Here is a 20,542-nt window from a genome sequence, read left to right as displayed (position 1 = left end):
TGACTCCTAGATGGCCAGCTCTGCCTCTGGCCTCTGCCCTAACGTCAGATTCATGTGGCCAAAGTCCACTTCAGGGTTCAGATGTCGATGAGTAAGTTGAACCATCACTTCCAAATCTGAGAGTTCCAAGAGAGTGCCCATGTCCAGGTCATTCTTTCTGCCATCTTCCCTGAGTGCCAGTCTGAAGAGGTGTCAACTTCATTGGTCACCAGAGAAAGGCAGCACAGTGGGACACCAGCACCCTCACAGCAATGGAAGACTATAGCAGTAGTGGGGACATGGTGCAGTCAGAGCTCTTGCCAGCTGCCTTGGGAATATGACTTCAGAAAACTCACACTATCTACCAAAGGTAAAGGTTTATTTTATGGAATGGAGATGCTATTCCAATGCGCTTATCTATATATACACACATATGTCCCCAACCCCCCCCCCATAGAAATATGTTCAGAAGCACACTGTTCATAATATCTAAAAGCCAGTGTCATCATTCTTATTAGCACAAACATACCAGGCCAGGGAATAAACCTAATGAACATAACACCAGAGCTATACATATATATATTTGTGAATGAATCTAGTGAACACTTGAATCTATTGAGGAAGACATCTAGGAATAAATATAATTGGCTTTGTCTGTACCCATGTGGTGTGGGACAAATGTCTATATTCTGTCAATTATATTTTAAGTAAGTGCTGATTGGCCAGTAGTCAGGCAGGAAGTATAGGTGGGACAACCAGACAAGAAGGAGAGGTGTGTCAATGAGAACAGAATTCTGGGAAGAGGAAAGTCCATTTTTCTGCAGTTCTGGCCCAGCCACAGAAGAAGCAAGATGTGACTGCCTTGCTGAAAAAGGTACTGAGCCACGTGGCTAACACAGATAAAAAATATGGACTAGTATAAGTTATAAGAGTTAATAAGAAGCCTGAGCTAATGGGCCAATCAGTTTATAACTAATGTAGACCTCTGTGTGATTTCTTGGGGCTTAATGATTGCAGGGGCCCAGGCAGGACAGAAACCCTGACAACAAATGGTGTGCCAATGTGGGGCTGACCAAATCTACATAAAAGCCTGAGAGAGCTTGGGAAGTAATTCTAGACAGAAAAGAATAGAGTTAAGCATAGCTTATTGATAGTAGCATTTTTCTCAGGTGGACTCTGTTTGCTAGAGACAAGAGCTCTCATTTAAGATGTTTGAATGCTGAGAAAGAAGCAACAGCTGCTAAAAGATATTTGTTTATAAATGCTGCTGAATTAATCCAAGATAGGTATTTTGAAAATGCCTTGACTTCAAAATTGCAGTCAAAAGGTATGTTACTTTGGAGAAGAGAATTTGCTTTCATTTCCACAGGAAATGAGAGGCTGTGGACTCATTCAGAGTTAAGAAAAAACAGGTTTGGTCAAGGAAGACCACCTGAGAAATCTCTGGTAAGAACAGATGGCCCAGATGTCTGAGTTCTATATCCAGAACAGATTCAAGATGCTGCCTGAGATGATCAAGACCCACAGGATACTGCAGTCAGGACTTGATCATAATTCTAAATTTTCTTCAGGTTCCTATAAGATTATCAGCATCCAACAGCAGGAAGTAGCCTGGAAAACTATGCCTACTTCCCAAAAAAATGGACTATGGATATTTTTCTTTGTTTAGAATGTTGGTTACAAGTTGTTATGGCTAATGGGCAGGAGAAAAGCTGAACAAAGTATATTAGACTCAGAGTTCTTTTTTTTAAAGGGGGGAGTTGTGTGGGACAATTGTCTATATTCTGTCAATTATATTTTAAATAAATGCTGATTGGCCAGTAGCCAGGCAGGAAGTATATGTGGGACAAACAGACAAGAAGTAGAGGTGTGTCAATGAGAACAGAATTCTGGGAAGAGGAAAGCCCATTCTTCTGCAGTCCTGGCCCAGCCACAGAAGAAGCAAGATGTGACTGCCTTGCTGAAAAGGGTACTGAGCCACGTGGCTAACATTGATAAGAAATATGGACTAATATAAGTTATAAGAGTTAATAAGAAGCCTGAGTTAATGGGCCAATCAGTTTATAACTAATGTAGACCTTTGTGTGATTTCTTTGGGACTTAACAATTGCAGGGAACCGGGCAAAACAGAAACCCCAACAACACCCATGTCCATGCCCATCAGAGCAGGGCAGATAGGGTTGGGATGGGTTTCAGTGGAATATCAACTGCCTATTTTGTGTAAAACCCAGAGTTTTCTTCCCTACAAAACATGTACATTTACATGTGAACAGAATGGATGAATCTCTACATGTTAAAACATTTGAACACTATATTTCTTTAAGAATATACAAACACAGACAGGTAGTGGTGGTTCATGCCTTTAATCCCAGCACTCGGGAGGCAGAGGTAGGTGGATCTTTGTGAGTTTGAGGCCAGCCTGGTCTACAGAGAGAGTTCCAGGACAGGCTCCAAAGCTACACAGAGAAACCCTGTCTTGAAAAACTGAAATATACAAACATTACATTACACTTCACAGAACATTGTGAAATTAAAGAATTTAAACACAAAATTGCATGCACTGTATTATTCTACATGTACAAAGCTAAAAGCCAGAGAAACTAATTTATAATACATCTTAAGAGAGTGGTTATGAGGGTCATGACCAACAAGAGGCACAGGGCTTCTTGGGTACCACAATGGTCTCTGCTTTGGTCTGAGTACTTGTTACATGGTTGTGTTCAGATTTTGGAAATTCATATGATTTGTGCGTGTGTGTGTGTGTGTGCGCGCGTGTGTGTGTGGCACAATGACATTAAACATTTCCTTAAAAATTGAAGGAGGACAGGCACATAGGACTTCTGTTATTTAAGGCCTAAACAGCCAAAAGCCCTTTTCTTGTTGTTTTTGTATTTTTTAAAACCACCATCTTGGTCCATTTTTCATTGCTATAACGAAATATCCAAGACTGAACAATTCCCAAGGAAAAATGTTTATTGAGCATACAATTTTGGAAGCAGAAAGTCCAAGTTTGGTAACCCCTATTTGTTGGGTTTTTTACGTGGCTCTTCTTGGTCTCATTATAAGTTTATAGATACAAGATGTGAGAGAGAGGCCACATAGTGAGAGAGGGAGTCAGGAGCAGGCATTCTCCTTCAGGAATCAGCAAGGGTCCTGGAACACTGTGTGACTCCCTCTGGGGACAGTGTTCTCAGGAACCTAACCCCTCCCGCCAAGCTCCACTTTCCACTCTACGCCCCAGCATAGCCACATTGAGGACTAAGCCTCCAATGCACAGGTCTGTGAGGGGCACACCCCAAGTGCATACAAGCCACAGCAGCAGCCAGTGCATATTAAATTCTTCAGAAAATACTCACTTAGGGCCTATAGGGTGAGCAAGTCCACAATACCCCTGACCTTGTGCTTTGGTATCCAAATGGAAGAGACTGACAGTAGACAGGACCGCTTGCCCTCTGACTTCCAGAAGACTTGGCCCCCGGAAAGCCCAGTCAGAGAATGAGGGGATTATGTGAATTTTCCCCAGCTTCCTTCATTCGGGACTATGACAGGCAGGTTGTGCCTCTAGAACAGAGGCCCTGTTCCTGCCTTCTCCATCAGCTCTGCCTTCTGGGAACTGATGCTTGCCCACTTCGTGTGTGTCTTTAATCACAGGACCAGTGTTGGCTCTCACTTGGGGCCAGTTCCAGAGTCTCATAGACTCCCTATTGTTCTCTAAACCCTGGTTCCCCCCACACCTTTGTTCTTATTAATTAACTTTATTGATTTATTTTACATCCTGACCACAGTTTTCTTCCCTCCTCTCCTCCCATTCTTTCCCTTCCCCCCAATCCTCTCCTCCTCTGATTCTGTTCACAAAGGGGCAGGCCTCCCGTGGATATCAACAAAGCAGGGCATATCAAGATGAGATAGGACTAAGCTCATCCCTTGTGTTAAGGCTGGGCAAGGCAACCCAGTCTGAGGAATAGGTTCCCTGAAACCAGCCAAAGCGCTAGGGACAGGCCCTGCTCCCACCACTAAGAGTCCCACAAGTAGACCAAGTTATACAACTGTCACACATATGTAGAGGGCCTGGGTCGGTCCCATGCAGGCTCCCTAGCTGTTGGTCCAGAGTCTGTGAGCCCCTATGAGCCCAGGTTAGTTGTTTCTGTGGGTTCCCTTGTGATGATTTTGACCTCCCTAGCTCATACAATCCTTCCTCCCTTTCTTCAACAGGATTCCCCAAGTTTGGCCCAGTGCTTGACTGTGGATCTCTGCATCTGTTTCCATCAATCACTGGATGCAGGCTCTCTGATGACAATTGGAGTAGTCACCAAGCTGATCACAGGAGAGGGCCAGTTCAGGACATATATCTACTATTGCTAGGAGTCTTAGCTGGGGTCATCCTGTAGATTTGTGGGAGTTTCGCTTGTACCAGGTTTTTACCTGACCCCAAAATGTGCCCTTCCTCTGCATCAAGATGCCTCCTTCATTACTCTCCCCTTTCATCCCTCCATCCTCTCCAACCCAATCCCTCATGCTCCCATCCCAGCCAGCCCCTCGTCTACCTGGTAAATCTCTTCTATTTCTGCTTCCCCAGGAAGTCCATGTGTCCTGTCCCTCTGTGGGCTCTCCTTGTTACCTAACCTCGCTAGGGCTGTGGGTTGTAGCTGGTTCTCCCTTTTAAGCATAGCTTTATTAAAATCCTCACAGCAGACATTCCCAGTGCCCTGTTTCTTATCAGGACCCAGAGAGATGCTCAAGATTGAACACATCTAACAATGGGCAAATGCAGCAGAGAAAGCTGCTATGCAGCAGTGCTTAAGCAATAAGGACCAAAAGGAAGCTCACACACGTTTGGTATGTTCAGAAAATACTTTCCATCTGAGCTTGGCGGAATCCACAGGGTGTGAGATTTGTGGGATGGAGGGGCTAGCAGCTGTGGCTTTCATCATGGTGTGGCCGAGATCAACTGGCAAGAGATGGTGACTCTGAGCAAGGTAAGAGAAAGCCTCGCCGAGAATTGCAACAGTTGCCCCGCGCGCACTGGCAAGAGATGGTGACTCTGAGCAAGGTAAGAGAAAGCCTCTCCGAGAATTGCAACAGTTGCCCCGCGCGCCAAACAGCAAGCCAGACCCAGTGACAGAAAGTACCTCTGTTTGTCCTCCCTATCCAGGTCACATCCAGGGCTTGCACAGACAGACTCCTGTCTTTCAGAGCTCAGATCTAGTGTGTTCTAGAGTCTTACTGCTTTCCAGGAAGGAGTCACTAAGAAGCATTTTCTAAATGGTATGCTCACCCACAGCATTTCCCTAGAGGGCAGCTTTGTTGGCCCCTCCACTCCACAGATCCCACACAAGTGGACTCCATCAAGCTCAGAAAGAAAATATTTTTTAAATACCACATGTGTGTATGGACTTTGGTGTCATTATTCCTTAAACAGTATGGCATAGCAACTACTGAAATTGCATTCACAGATTGCTAGGCACTGTATGTAATCTAGAGATGATGAAGTACACAGGAGGGTGTATAGGAGTTACAGAGTGCCATTTTATATAAAAGACTCAAGGGAGCATGGGTTTCCCCACCTGCTGGGGTCCTGAAGCCAGTCCTCTGGGGATTCTGATACAGATGGCTATAATCTCAAAACTCCTGCAGCCAAATTTATTTAAAATTCTTCCATTTTCTATAGTCTTTGGACCTAGCACTGAGTTATAAGAGGATGATCTCACATAGTATATGCACTGTATGCTCACACTGCCCCACCCATACCCTATACTCTCCTTTTTTATCCTTCCCCTTCTTTTAGTGAATCTGATGACTGCATCCAGGAGGATAGATTGTCTCACAGTATCCATTCATCCTGTTCATGTGTGGAAGGTTTCCCATCTTCTGACTGAAGACTATCAATTTCTTTCCTCAGTGTTGGGGAGCATTTGTTGTAGAGATTGTTCCCTTACTCCATTAGGTTTACTCTAAAGTCGATTTTAGGAACTTGTGAATAAGATTTCCCCCTGATTTTGTTCTTAGCACGTTTGTTTTCTGTATGTGAGAAAGCTACTGACTTGCTGTGTTAATTTGGTATCTTGCCACTTGGCTCAAGGTGTTTATCAGATCTAAGAATTTTCTGGGATGGGCTAAAGAGATAGATCAGTTGATAAAATGTTTGTTTTGTGTTCACGGACGTTTCTGTCCCACCTGGTCCCACAGTCGTTCAGTCCCAAAGAAATATACAGAGGTCTACATTAATTATAAACCAGTTGGCCTATTAGCTCAGGCTTCTTATAAATTAATTCTTACATCTTAAATTAGCCCATAATTCTTGTCTGTGTTAGCCATGTGGCTTGGTACCTTTATCAATGAGGCATTCTCATCTTGCTTTCTCTGCATTTGGGTAATGACTGCAGACTCTCCTATCTTCTGCCCAGAATTTTCCTGTTCTAGTTGCCCCACCTCTACTCCCTGCCTAGCTACTGGCCAATCAACATTTTATTAAATTAAATTACATTAAAACAATACAATTGGCAAATCTTTAAAGGGTATAAAATCATTGTCCCACAGCACTTCCCCCCTTTCTTTTTCAAAACAAGAATTCTGAATCTAATCTCCTCTGTTTAGCTTTCTTCCTGACCATTATCGATAACAACTTGTAACCAACACTCTAAACAAAGAAAAACATCCATAATCCTTCTTTGGGAATGTGGGCATAGTTTTCCAGGCTACTTCTTGCTGATTGGGGGCACTGACAATCTTATGGGACCTAAAGAAAATTTAAAATTATGATCAAGTCCTGACTGGAGTATTCTGTGAGGCTTGATCATCTCAGCCAGCAGTCTTGAAACTGTCCTGGATGTAGAAGTCAGACATCTCGGCCATCTGCTTCTCTCAGAGATTTCTCAGGGGGTCTTCCTTAATCAAACCGGATTTTTCTTAACCCAGAATGAATCCACAGCCTCTCATTTCCTATGTAAACAAAAGCAAAACCTCTTCTCCAAAGTAACATATCTTTTGACTTCAATTTTGAAGTCAAGGCATTGTCAAAGTACCTATCTTGAATTATAATCCAAGCAGCATTTATAATCAAATGTCTTTTATCAGCTGTTGCTCTTTCCTAAGCCATCAAACAATTCAAAGATAACACAATAACATGCAGTATCCAGACTCTCTGTGTATTTTCCATCTTTATGTGGCTTTATTTTAAACTCTATATTTTTATTTTTAATTTTTGGTTTATGAGACTAGGTTTTTCTGTGTTTCTTTGGCTGTCCTGGCACTCACTCTGTAGGCCAGGTTTTCCTTGAACTTATAGCGATCTACCTGCCTCTGCCTCCCAAGTGTTGGGATTAAAGGTGTGTGCCACCACACCCAACTACTATCTTTCTTTCTTTTTTATTTTAAGGACTTTATACTTTTTCTTTTCTCTCCCAAGACTAAATATATTTTTAATGACACTGTATGTTGAAATAGGAGTGGCGGGGCTGTGTCCCCAGCACCCTGGCCGCCTGCTAGCTTATGCCCAAAATAATTACATGGACACTGTATTCTTTTAAACACTGCTTGTCCATTATATCTAGCCTCTTCTCAGCTAACTCTCGCACCTGGACTAGCCCATTTCTAATAATGTGTGTAAGTACCCCAAGGTGCACTTACCGGGAAGATTCTAGCCTATGTACATCCTGGGTCAGAGCTTCATCACGTGCCCAGGAGAGCGAAGCAGGGCCTCTGCTCCAGAGAGCAGAGCTGTCGAGTCTGAGCTCACTTCCTCTTCCTTCCAGCATCCTGTTCTGTTTACTCCTCCCACCTATGTTTTAACCTATCAGGGCCAAGGAGTTTCTTTATTGCTTAACCAATGAAATCAACAGATTGATATGACACTCCCACATCAACTGTAAACCATTTAGAGGTTTTCTTTGTCTTTGAATCTATCTTCACTGTATATTTCTCTTTTTCTGACCACACGAGTCTTTAATTTGCTAAGCAATATGGCTAGGATTAAAGCTATGGTTTTGACTGCTGGATCCACCTCATTCCTTAACTTTCCAAGAGTCTAGCCTCATGGTGAAGGTACTGGCAGGAGCCACGCTTATTGCCACAACTCTATGGAGTTTCAAGGTCCTGCCATCACCAAGAAGCATGCTGTAGGCTATTCATGAACACCATTTAAGTGTTTTGTGGCAAGGCCTCTCAAAAGGGCTGCAAGGTTTTTGCAGCTAAAGCTGAGTCAGGAAATCTCTTTTAAATGAGATGCGTTTGCCTCTAGCAAACAGAGCCCACCTGGAAAAATGCTGCTACTAAGAAGCCATGTTTACCTCTGTTCTTTTGTGTCTAGAATTACTTTCCAAACTCTCTCAGGTTTTAAGTAGATTTAGTTGTCCACATTGGCACCTGTTGACAGAGGTTTCTGTTGACAGAGGTTTCTGTGCAACCCAGCCCCCCAAAAATAGAGCGAGTGCATGCTTTACAGTTGTATTTATAGTATGAGACCATGCCCAAGTGACTCCCACAGTACCTCCTCCCTTTGTTTAAATAAAAGAATTCTAAACCTAAAACAAAACTATGTACACTGGGAACAGATATCAAGTATCAGGTTAGAATTACAACCATCATCAACAGTATTAAGCAAGAAACATATACTAATGTTTTAATAAACATTCTATGCTAAGGAGTCTAAGTCTTATATTATAAATAATTTGGCCAAGTCATGAAAGGAAAGTAACTATAACTATCTAGTCGTCAACCCCATCAAAGGCCTGAGAAGGGAGATAATATCACTTGAATAGGCAGGAAATGCAATCAAGCATCTTCCAAAATGTGCAGTAGATGACAGAGACAACTGGCTGCCTGATCAAATACCGAAGTCTCATTTGCAATGTTAAAGCAACTAAGGCCTATAGTAACTGACAGACCATTTTCAGAGGCAGAAAAAAATTTCAAAACCACTTTACCCTGTCTTGGCAAGATTTGACAGTCTTTTTTCTTGTATCCTGCTTGTCTAGTCTAGACATCGTGCATTTTGTCAATGGTCAAGGCATGGACAGTTCCTTGCCCAAAGGCCAGTTGTGCCAAGAAGAAAACAAACTCCAAGTGGAGTGTCTTTGGTGCTCAACACTCTCTTGGGAATAGATTGGTGCTGTCACGAGCAATTGTGTCTCATGTCAACAGAATCCTAAGTTATTTAAATGCCATGTTCTACAGATCTTTGAAGTGGTTTAAGATTACCTATCTATGCAGAATATAATCTCTATGTATCTAAAGAACCTAATTAGTCTGACTAAAAGTATAACAAACATGAATGACTATTGACCTATAATACTTAATACCTATATAACCTAAAGATTAAGACTTCATATCAAAATATTAAACAATCTTTAAACAACTGTGCAGTAAAGGAGGACAATGACCTCAAAATGTAAACAATGCATAAATATCTTGATCAGAGGTAGAAATATATAATACAATATGATAAATATATCCAAAATTATATCAATACACAAAATTCTTAAACTGAGGTAGAAACATGCATGCATACAATCTGACAAAATAACATTGCATAGCTGTACAAATATTATAAACAGAAATAGAAGCATATTCAATATAACAAATATAATTTAAACTTGTATCAATATATAAAAATCTATACCAATGTAAATTGTTCTTAAATAATAGCTCACAAGTATTCACTCTTTTACTTATAATTATTATTAGTGTGATTAAGTTCACTCTAATCTAACCATTATCCCATTCAGTTTTTCCTCTTAGCAGTTTTGCAAGCATGAGAACTTGAGTTTCAGTTTCAGAATCAATGTCTTTTTTTTTAAAGGTCAGGGAGGGCAAGGTAACACCCTTGTTTCTAAGGCCGGGGAGGTAGAGACAAGCAGATTCCGAGGGCCCACCCTAGTTGGTAAGTTCCAAGCCAATGAAAGATTCTGTCTTAACTCAAGGTTGTTTTCTGTCTACCACATACACATGTTTGTGTCCTCCTTTCCTATCTGTATCCCTTTTATTTTCTTATCTTGTCTTATTACTCTAGCTAAGATTGCAAATGCCATAGTGAAGAAAAGTGGAGAAAGTGGATACTTTATCTTCTGCTTGACCTTAATAGAAATGCTTTGAGTGTTTCTAGTTAGTATGATGCTGGCTTTATTACATTGAGATACATCCCTTCTATTCCTAGTCTCTTCAGGGATTTTATCAAAAGTGGTGTTGGATTGTGTCAAAAACCTTTTGAGAGCTACTGAAATAATCATGTAATTCTATCTTTGATTTAGTTTATGTGATATATTACATTTCTCCATCTGCATATTTTGAACCATCCCTACATCTCTAGAATGCAGATAACTTGACTCAGTAAATGATCTTTTTGATGTCTCCTTGAATATGACTTGCAAGTATTTATTTTTGTTGAAAAAAATTGTACCTATGTTCATCAGGGATATTGATCTATAATTTTTATCTTGTGTCTTCGTGGAGTTTTAGTTACAAAGTAGTCCTAATGATTTTCTGAATTTCACTGATATCTGTTGTAATGGCTCATTTTTTATTTCTAATTTTATTAATTTGGGCCTTCTCTTTCTTCTGGTTCATTTCACTCAAGTTTTGCCAATCTCAGTTATTTTGTCCAAGAGCCAGCTCTTTGTTTCTTTGATTCTTTATATTGTTCTTTATTTTCATTCCATTAATTCTTGCCCTGCATGGCTTCTTTCCACTCACTGACTTTGAGTTTGGCTTGCTCACATTTTTACAAGACTCCAAGGTACATTGTTATTTATTTGACATCATTCAGATTGTTTTGAGGCAGCTATAAAACTGCCTTTTAGGACTACTTTCATTGCATCCCATATCATTTGCTTTGTTTCTGTTGTACTCATAATTGAGCTTAGGGCTCCAGGCGTAGTGGGCAATCAACCTACCACTGGGCTATGATCCCAGTCCTTAGCCATATTTTTAAACAGAAAGACAGACATGCTCTAGCATCCTCAATGCCCGGGGTTGGTTTCTAGCATCACATTATCTAGGCAATGTGACCCAGCAACTCAAGTCCTCCTCAGCTATATAATGAGTTTGAGGCCATTCTCAGCTACAAGAAAACTGTCTCAGTAAACCAAAAAAAAAAAAAAAAAAAAAAAAAAAAAAAAAAAAAAAAAAAAAAAAAAAAAAAAACTGAAAGAAGAAGGAGGAGGAGGAGGAGGAGAAAGAACAAGAAAAATAAGTAGGAAGACTTAAGCTTGATAATCTATTCATTTAACTCAGAAGAGTCAAACAATATCCATTCAACACGATCAGCATAAAATAGCTCCTAAGGACCAACACTATGGCTCTAACACCTGATGTGTTTTCTCTACTTTCAGCACCAGGTTCTCAGTGGCTTCACAGGGCCACCACTTTGGACAGCATAGCCCTATAGTCTCCTGTGGTCCTGGGTACCAGGCAATTCAAGTGACCCTGATGTAAAGAAGACTCATGGCCAGGAGCTTCCCCATATAGAGTCTCCCATTTTGTTGTGAAAGTTGACATCCCAGAACTTGTGTGAAGCATCTGAGGAAAGATGGGAATTTATTTGAAAATGTGTGGCAAGGCTTGTATCTAACAGAGTTACATGTCACACCATGACATTGGGTCAACAACCTACCCGTACAATGGTGTATACTATGCAGTTTGGGTGTATACTCTGTTGTCTGTTGTAGGCTAAACCAAGTAGGTTTTTTTTTTTTTTTTTTTTGCAAGCATGCAATGTGATATTCACACCACAATGAAGTCACCTAACTCTGTAACTCACATCTGAGGAGGAGGGAGTTACGCTCCATCCCCTTTCAAGTGAGTAGCTATAGGAATTCTTAGATTTTTTTCTCTTTAGATTGGCCTCTTCTTCCTACTTATTAAGTTACTGATTATTTATTCGCATCATGTGGTCTGGCGTACTCTGTACTGGTGTACTCGCTGTACCCTTCTGTACTCTGAGTCATATGGCGTCGGCCTGGCTTTGTTTTGTTGCTCTGACCATTGTAGCTTTAACTGCAGAGAGCTCTTCCATTTACTCAGTAACATCTGATGTAGGTACATCACCACTCAGAGAAGACAAAAAAAAAAAAAAAAAAAAAAAAAAAGTCAGTCCTTCCAAGAAGTATGTCCTTGGCTTCTGAGTTTCACCTGAACTTAGACCCCTTGGTTTTGTCTGGGTCAAGTTTGGGAAGACTAGCTAAGGTCACCCCGTCACTTTTCCCGGAATCAGAGAGAGCAGTTAGAAGTGGGAGATCCTCGCGTGTGAGCCTCTCCGTGTTCTGAGAGCTCAAGGGCAGGCTAATTACATACCTCAACAAACACCCAAAAAAGGCATCTGAATGGCACTGTCTCATAATGAAGGGGTTCAAAGCTCCAGAAATAGTGCTCCCCAAGTCCTTGACCACCTTGGATACGAATTAGAGCTTGCCTATGCCTTTGGACATGAACTCACTTCCCTGCCCCACCCTGGTGTCCACAAACCATCACCAGAAGTGATGGAGGACCCTGGGGCCAGGGTCTGAGAACACTCATAGGACCACCACAAACAAGGCTACGTGTGAAGGGCCGCTCTTGTAACATGGTGCCGTTCTATAGCCTGGGGAACAACCCAACAAACTTTATGTTGGCTATGGATCGCAAAAGAGTCGGCCTGTGGGCAGCAACTACACAGACACCTTCCTCTCCTGGAAAATTTTGAGAAGTAAGCTGCAAGGAATCCCAACAGAAACTCAGGGGTCCTAAGTTGTTGACCAGGGCCTAATACTTTGCATTCCAGAATGCTCTGGCAGGCAGCGGGGTTTCACCTGTGGCAATATGTCCATGGGTTAGGTGTGTAAACTCGTGTGGGGGGAGCAATTCCAACTTTGATCTCAGTGGTGAACTCAGTCAGTCCCTCACATCCAGGGCATATTTCAGTACCTACCTTTCCACCATAGAGCAAACCCCCTGTGCCAGCAAAGACTTACACGAAACGTTATTTGTTTTAGTGTTCAGCCTCTTTCTCTTTCCCCAACTACTTTCAAAATAAAGCCTTCCAATGAGATATTTCACCTTTGTAAACACACCCATCTGGCAACCCCTCAAGTACTTGATTCTTATGATATAGGCACCATACATCATTCTGTTATGAAACATCCCAGGACCCCTTGAAATCTCTAGACATGGAATAGTGACTTTCGTCATCAATGTGACAAAAACATCCAACACAAACAGCTGAAGTAAGGACAGACGTGTTCAGGCTCATGGTTTCAAAAAGCTTTTTGTGCACCGGGGTGGATGGCAGAACAGAGGCGCTCTGTCCCCGGTAGCAGATGCACGAGACAGAGGCTTGCTAACGTGTCAGCTAACCAGGAGGCAACAGGCCTGACCTTGGTAGGTCAGCCACCCACTGACACACCTCTGTCCACCAGGCCTCTCCTTTTCCAGGCTCCACAGTCTGGAAAAGCTGGGGGTCAAGCACTCGGACGCGAGCCTGGAGACGTCGTAGATTGGATGGCATGTATCTCATGCTCTGTGCCCGCTGCCCCCTTCCCTCGGCCATCACTTTTCATGCATCACTAGGTGCTGCCTCTTGTCCCTCATACCCAGTCTGGGTCAGCTTGGCCTAGGCGCCAGCTGGGGGGCCATCCTGGGAAGTGTATGGGAGGAGAAGTGGGTATCATTCTTGGCAGAACTGTTACGAAGGACCCGTAGCCCCTGGAATAGACAAAGACAGGGTGAGGAGCTGAGACCTAGGGTCCCGCCTGAAGAGATACATTTCAGCCTTCAGAAGACCACGGCAGGAGTGTCCACCGGAGGAATTATATGTTCTACCTCAACTTTGTTATTTCTAAGCCTTTTCCTCATGGCAAAAATGATTAAATCTTAGGGTTTTTTTTCTCCCTAAGGACGAAGAAACTGGGGAGGCGCTCAGAGTTAGGGGCACGGCACTGGGAAAGCCACTGGCAGAGCATTGCACTATGGGACTGGCCCCTGCCATGAAGGACTGGTGCTGTTCTGGATGGTACTGAGCACATAAAAAAAAAAAAAAATGACAAGTTCCAGAACGCTTTGGCAGGCATCTGGGTCTCGGAATTTCACTTTTTGGGAGCTTCATAGATGTCTTAATTAGTGCTGTGTGGATGATTGCTGAGGGAGACAGAGGCTGAACCAAGCCATAAACAGAAAAGGGGGGGTAAGACCCCAAACCACGCTTATTTGCTAAATTTACGTCTGAACTAAATTTAACCTCTTTTACAGAACGCTGATTGAACTCAGCCAAAGACTTCTTGTGACCCTAGCTCCCTCCCTCACCCCCGTCATGCAGTTGCTATCTCAGGTGAGAGAAGGGGACCCTGTGCCAGGCAAGGGCACGAGTGTTATCATAACACATGCATTTCCATAGACCCTTCTGGAGGACGGAAGTAGCTCCATTCAATACAGAAAGGTATCAGGACTCAGAGAGGGCAAGCAACCAGTACAAGGTAACAGAGCCAGGAAGCACTTTTGTGGACTCGCTTTCGAGTAAAGGTCACGTGAAGCAAACATATTTCCTAGGGCGGCCTCGGCTGTGATTGTGTATTGGAGGGACCAGTTCAGATCCCAGGTTAGCTGGGGAATCCAGAGGAAGCAAAGGAGGTCAGGAAGCAAATTCAATTACAGTCTCCAGACTCAAACTTCTAGAAAAATCTGACAGGATTTCTAGGGAGGCATCCTCTCAGGGTAGTAATGTACCTTGCTTGCTCCACGTGGGGTACCATTTTGAAGACTGTGGGACTTTTAGAAGCTGGGGCCTGGCTGATAGAAGTAGCTGGCTTGGGGGCTACCTTTGGCATGCATGTCCACCTCTGCCCGCGGTCTGCTGCCTCTGCTTTTGGTCTCCATCACATGAACAGGCTGAGGCTGCAGGCTCCCTTCCTCCCACTTGACCAAAGACAGGGCTGCACCTGCGAGTCCACCTTCCTGCCGGAATGGACTGAAACCCTCCTGAAACCGTGAGCTCAGAGCAGCCATTCCTCCCGTAGGTCACTTCTACCAGGTATTTCTTATCACGGCGTGTTTCGGGATACCTGCCCACACGTGAAACTCCGAGGCTGTGTTAATAAAATTCACCTTGGACCAGGGGGCAAAGCCAGCAACCAGTTGACAATAATTAGCCCTAGAGAGTCCGAAGGACCCAGAAATGTGGATAGAGAGACAGAGGAAGGAGAGGGAGGGACTTAGAGATTCAGTCTTTTTGGTTTGGGAAGAGCGGAGAGCTTTTCTTGCTGGGTCTCGAGCCAGAAAGGAAGGTCAGCTGGTTGCTTCCAGGTTTCTCTGATGAGCCAGGTTTTCATTCCAACATCTGATTTTTTTATTGGTAAACAGAACAAGTTAGATAAAAATAACATTTGGCGGCTGGTGCCAGTGGGCCAGAAATCCCACCAGGTATTTCTGTGTGTCCGTGGAGGGGCACTGACTACAGAAGGAAGATGATAGTTAAACTCCCAGTAGATTCAGGGTCTGCTGAGCAGACAGAAAATCAACAGTGGCATGAAGGAGACAGTGGTAAAGGCCCCTCCAGCCAGGGGTGGCATTGTGGGAAGGTGTTTTCTTCGGTACCATTGTGCATATCAGGGCGGAAAGATCATGTGACCCAGAGGAAGCAACCACCTTTTTTTTTTTTTTTTAAATAAAGAAGGGTATGTCGTGGGTCAGTTTCATCTGGAGGCTTCTGCACCCTTTCCTGTGGCTGCCAGGAGGCTTCAAAAACCACACATTTCTCCCCCGCCCCTCCACAGGCTGCCAGCCCAATCCTCAGGACAGAGCCCTCCAGCTTGCAGACACCCTCAGGCAATCTCTGCAGACCTCGGCCTGACTTCTAGCGGCTGCCTGCAGGGGAGCTAACTGAATAAACCCACCTTGCAGAGGCCCTCTTCCTCCCGACTCAGTCAGAAGATCCAGTTTAGTCTTGTTCACTAACTGTTCCCTAGTGGGAAAACAAAGCATGCCAACCCCAGAACTTGGGTTTTGTTCTCAGTGCTATAAAAAAAGAAAAAGAAAAAAAAAAAAAGCATTTGTTTTGAGGTGGAGCAAACTGGTGCAGCTTGTTCTGGTTTTTTTGGTTCAAGGTTCAGGCCAAGTCCCTGCTCCAGACAGAAGGAATGTCCCTGGAATGCTTCTTCCAACTAGGGCTCTCAACAGCTGACAGGGCTGGGTGTTCAGACGGAGGCCACCTGCTCTGCAGACACCCAGGGACTTCCCTGCAGCTCTGGTGCGGGCTTCTGAGGCTCAGGGCAGAGTTGGGCTGCACAGATGACCCCGCTCTCGGAGCCATGCCACCCCGTCCTCTGTGTAGAGGCCGAGCCCTGCCCACGCACTAAGCAGCAATGTGGCTGCATGCCTTTAACCAAGAGGAACCCAAAGGGATGGGACACGAGGGGTCGGTGTCACTGTGCAAGCCTGCCGGGGTCTCCGCAAGTGGACACAGCACCTGGGATGGGAAAGGATCTCAGTGTCCACAGCCTTGGCATGCCAGCAGGAGACCCTTAGCCACTGAACAGCACTCTTTGGAGACACCGAAGGCACAAGGCATGTGAAATGCTGTGGAAATGACCCGAGGGGATCCGAGTCAAGCCAGCCTGCACTCAACAGCTCCAGCAACAGCTGGCGGAAGGGGCCCAGTGGTGTACATACCTAGGATTCCTTCGGTCATCTCAGGTTCAGATCTCTTGTGGGCTACTCAGCAATTTACATCCCCAGCCAGAAAGTCATACAGCACCAAGGACCAAGCGTGGGGGTGGGGGTGGGGGGAGCTCGTCCCCAGGGATGGCCCCAGGAGACAGAGCAGCTGGGTATGGATAGCCATGCTGTGAATCACCAGCCGGGAATTCCGAAAGGAAGATGTACTCCCACACTGCCCCACATGGAAATCTGCATATCGAGGGATGTGCAAGGCCAAGCAGGGCATGGATGGAGCCTGCCCAGAGTGATGGAGGAGGCACTGCCCACCTCCAGCCAACTGGAGCTGACACACGCAAGCTGGAAATGGACAGGAACTGGAGCAGAGCGCTCCCACCCAAACACCTTTGTTTTTCAGGCTTCTTTCTTTCTTTTTTTGCCCTCCGCCTGCCCTTTAGTCAAGCCAACAACAGCTTTTATCAAAGGCAATCTCGGATCCCCGATAATCCATTGCCTCTACCCAGGAAACGGGCCATTCTTGTTCTCTTTTGGCCACGTGGAGAGAACAGGCTGCCTGAGACACAGCCCAGAAATATTTTCTTGTGCTGGGTGTCCAGGAGGGTTAGGAGCCAACACGTGGGATTTCAGCTGGGGGTGCTGTGTTCAGCTCTGCTTGCTGCATGCTGGATTCAATTAGAGGCTTCCTTGCACTGTGTCTTCATTAGTCCTACACTGCAGTGTGCAGGGGTGGCTGTCAACTCCTTAAAAATGTGCTGATTCCCCCAGCCCCCAAGGACTTAGCATAGTCCAATACTGTTGAGAGGATGAGAGGGAGGAGAAATGGGTATAGCATTGATTCACATGTTCCCAGCTATAGTTACATAATAGTAATTACTGCAACCTAACATAATTGCTTCCATATCCAATATTCACAGAAGGCAGGGGGGGGGGCTGCAGATCTAGGCATTCTGGGCTAGGAACAGATGATTGGCTACAACTGATCATGGACCAGGACCCATAGGTACTTCAGAGACCCCAGCCATCCAGTTAGCAGCATACAACAGTCACCTCCTTTCCAGGGGCAGAACTAGCCTGGCCCCTATCTATAGAGTTTCATATTAGTGGTCCTTGGTATCACAGTTCCCACTGTGTCCACAGTGGGTCTCAGAGGGCAGGAAGGTATGGTGGTGGAGGGCATAGCTCAAGTGGGTTTGTAGCATCCTCATGCAGCTTCTCAAGTCATGCCAGAGAGGACAGGGATGTGGGGGAGGTCTGAAGATCTTCAAAAGTGGTTATGGGAGGAAAGGAGGATGCTGAGAGTTGCCAACATGGGAAGAAGGCAAACCTATCGTGTGTGTGTGTGTGTGTGTGTGTGTAACCATGTGGACCAATTCACAGACTCAATTCCTGGCCCTAAGTGTGAGACTGACCCTGCTCCAGTCCCTGCTTGGTTGGTCCCAGGATCCTTTGCAGTTTCCGTTTGTCTTCTATACAGTAACAATTCTATCCTGGTTCTGTTTCCCAGGCAAGCCTTAAGCCTGCCTTCTGCGTCTTATTGAAACCCTTCATGGAAACGCTGCCTGTCCAGGACCCTCAGGCAGCGTCTGCCGATGGGTCACCCAGAAGAGATTCAAGCCAAGTGTGATGATATGTACCGACACACTCAATCCCCAGGAGGTTATGGAAGGAGGATCAAATAATCAGGTCTAGCCTAGGCTACAGAATTCTTGTCTCACAAAACACACAAACAGCAGAGATTTTGCAGGTGATCTGCCCTCCACCTCTAGTCCACCACAGCCCCCCTCTCATGTGGAAGGTTAAGACTGATTACAAGGCTGAGGCAGGAGACCAACACAGCATCCAGGGGCTGCTGCTGTCTGTCCTGTGCAGGTCCGCAGGAAGTTAGGAAACAATGGTGCGTGTATAAACTGATTTAGCAGCCCTTGACTGGGTTCTTCAGCCACTGGCCCAGCACCCGCATCAGAGAAACTGGGGATTTCTCTTTGTGCCATCTCTGGCTTCATAGCCTGGCATACTCTGCCCATGCTCCCTCCCTGCCTTGGGGTCACTCATCTACCAGTCTTCGGGAGTATGTCCAGGCCTGGCAGCGTCCTTGGAACTGCTTCCCTATTCCACAACCTATCAGTTTCTCCACCAGGAGGTTCATCCCAAGGACATCCAATTTTTTTTTTAAATAAAAAGACAAAAAATTAAGCATGTGAAATAAGTAGCCAGATATCCTACTAGTTCCTCACTGGGCACATCTTGCTGTCTCAGAGAAGGTGATGTGGAGGTTTGGGGTGCTCTGTGGACAGAAAGGGCTGGAGTTCCAACAGCTGGCATTGAAAGAGCCCATCAGCACGGGAGTGGGGCTGGAGGTTAGCCTGAGGTGGCCTTGGGGTTCCTCAACTGCAGTGCAGCACACAGGGCTCTCCTAGAGGAGAGGGTCAGGCTGGGACATGCCCCTTTGGCACCAATTGGCACCAGTTATGGTTTGAAAGGGTTCTGGTCCCAGTTTGAAAATCCACAGACCAGCAGGATTAGCAGTTGGCTTTAGTGTATAGCCCTGCCGGCTGGGAGGAAGCTGCTCATCTATCTGTGGAACTCTCAAGGTGTCCAGTAGCACTGTACGGGACAGTGGGAGAATAGCTAAAGACAGACACAGATACCATCTTTGTCTCTTAAAGTTGCAGAGGTTTGGTCTTGGCTCACTTGGTAAGGATTTAGCTCAATAGTAAAGCCAGAAGATGTCCGCATAAAGGCAGTGGATGCCTGTCTGATGGTGGGGTGAGGGCTGTAAGAAACCTTACCTCATCTTTGCTCTGTACTGCTCAAGACCAAAGCAACCTGCAGAGATAGACAGACACATTTGTATTCATTCAAAAATACTTTTCTAGATGCTATTTCAAGTACCGAGTACATCCTGTAAAGACAACGAGACTCCCTGCCCCTAGGGGGAGAATCCACACGATGCTGAAGCTTCATCAAACTATGCCCGAAGCCTTATTGTCTCTAAACATTTGAGTTACACAAGTCACCAAATTCCTGTAGCATCTTGGGCAATTTGAGTTGGTGAGTTTTCTGTTTGTTTGCTTGTTGCAAGGCATTCTGAGGGTTACTGCCATCCTGTAGAAGAAGGGGGCCCTGGAGCTAAACTCTGGGTCTGGGCGTGTTTCATTACACATTCAAGTGAGGAAGAGCTACTGAGGACAAAACCAGTCTGTGTGTCTGTCTGAAACACTCATCCACCTCTGGGTGGCTCACAGATCTTATAAATAGCCAAGAAGTAGAACTAGGCTGGGGGGAAAGAAAAGGAATTTTAAAAATTAAAATTAAAAAAAGATAAAAGGAGAGGGGGAGAAGGAGTTCCACAGGAAATTGAGATGGAATTCGAGAGGCAGAATACAGCACGCATCATTGAAGCCTGGCCAGAAGAACCAGCCAGAACTGCTTGATTATTAAAAGCACCAGGCGAGCCTAGAGTGAGCAGAACCCAGCATTTTCCCAGGCTCATCATTGGAGGTCTGCCTGCTGGGTGGAATTTCCAAGTGCTGGTAAGTGTGAATACCACTCTTCATCCCTTTGGTTCCGGATGACCGGTTGGGAAAGATGAGTCTGAAGAGCCCTCACTTGTTTCCCACGTTTTAGGACCTGCCAAAACCCCTCACCGACTTGACTGTTAGTGGAATCTGTTCTGTAGCCACAGTTATGAATGCAGCATCCGCACCCTTTGCCACGCTCCAGCCAGCAGCACCCAGTCTTCTTGCAGAACTTAAGGATGGTCACATGACCCAAAGCAAGCCAATGGGAATCCAGTGAACAAGCTCTGTTGAAATCATTGAGTACGACGTCATCTTTTTCTATGGGCCTGCTTGTGCCCAGGTTACTCTTGTACTGTTGGGAAGTAGTAGAAAGGAGGGCAGGAATCTGGAGGTCACCTCTGGGTCCC

The 20,542-nt window shown here is 44.9% G+C and overlaps 1 long non-coding RNA gene across 1 annotated transcript; it reads right to left on the bottom strand.

The window, feature by feature from the left end:
* Positions 1-5,559: 5,559 nt before the first annotated feature.
* On the bottom strand, positions 5,560-16,757 carry LOC126496053 (uncharacterized). The gene is made up of 4 exons (XR_007590282.1): positions 16,609-16,757; positions 15,834-15,954; positions 8,265-8,340; positions 5,560-7,768 (listed from the first exon to the last, which is right to left on the bottom strand). It is a non-coding gene; the product is annotated as an uncharacterized lncRNA (long non-coding RNA).
* Positions 16,758-20,542: the final 3,785 nt, after the last annotated feature.

Source organism: Alexandromys fortis, unplaced genomic scaffold (assembly GCF_014885135.2).
Source record: "Alexandromys fortis isolate MF-2015 unplaced genomic scaffold, M_Fortis_MF-2015_v1.1 scaffold_29, whole genome shotgun sequence".
Taxonomy (NCBI): Eukaryota; Metazoa; Chordata; class Mammalia; order Rodentia; family Cricetidae; genus Alexandromys; species Alexandromys fortis.
This window is presented reverse-complemented; position numbering and strand designations above follow the sequence as displayed.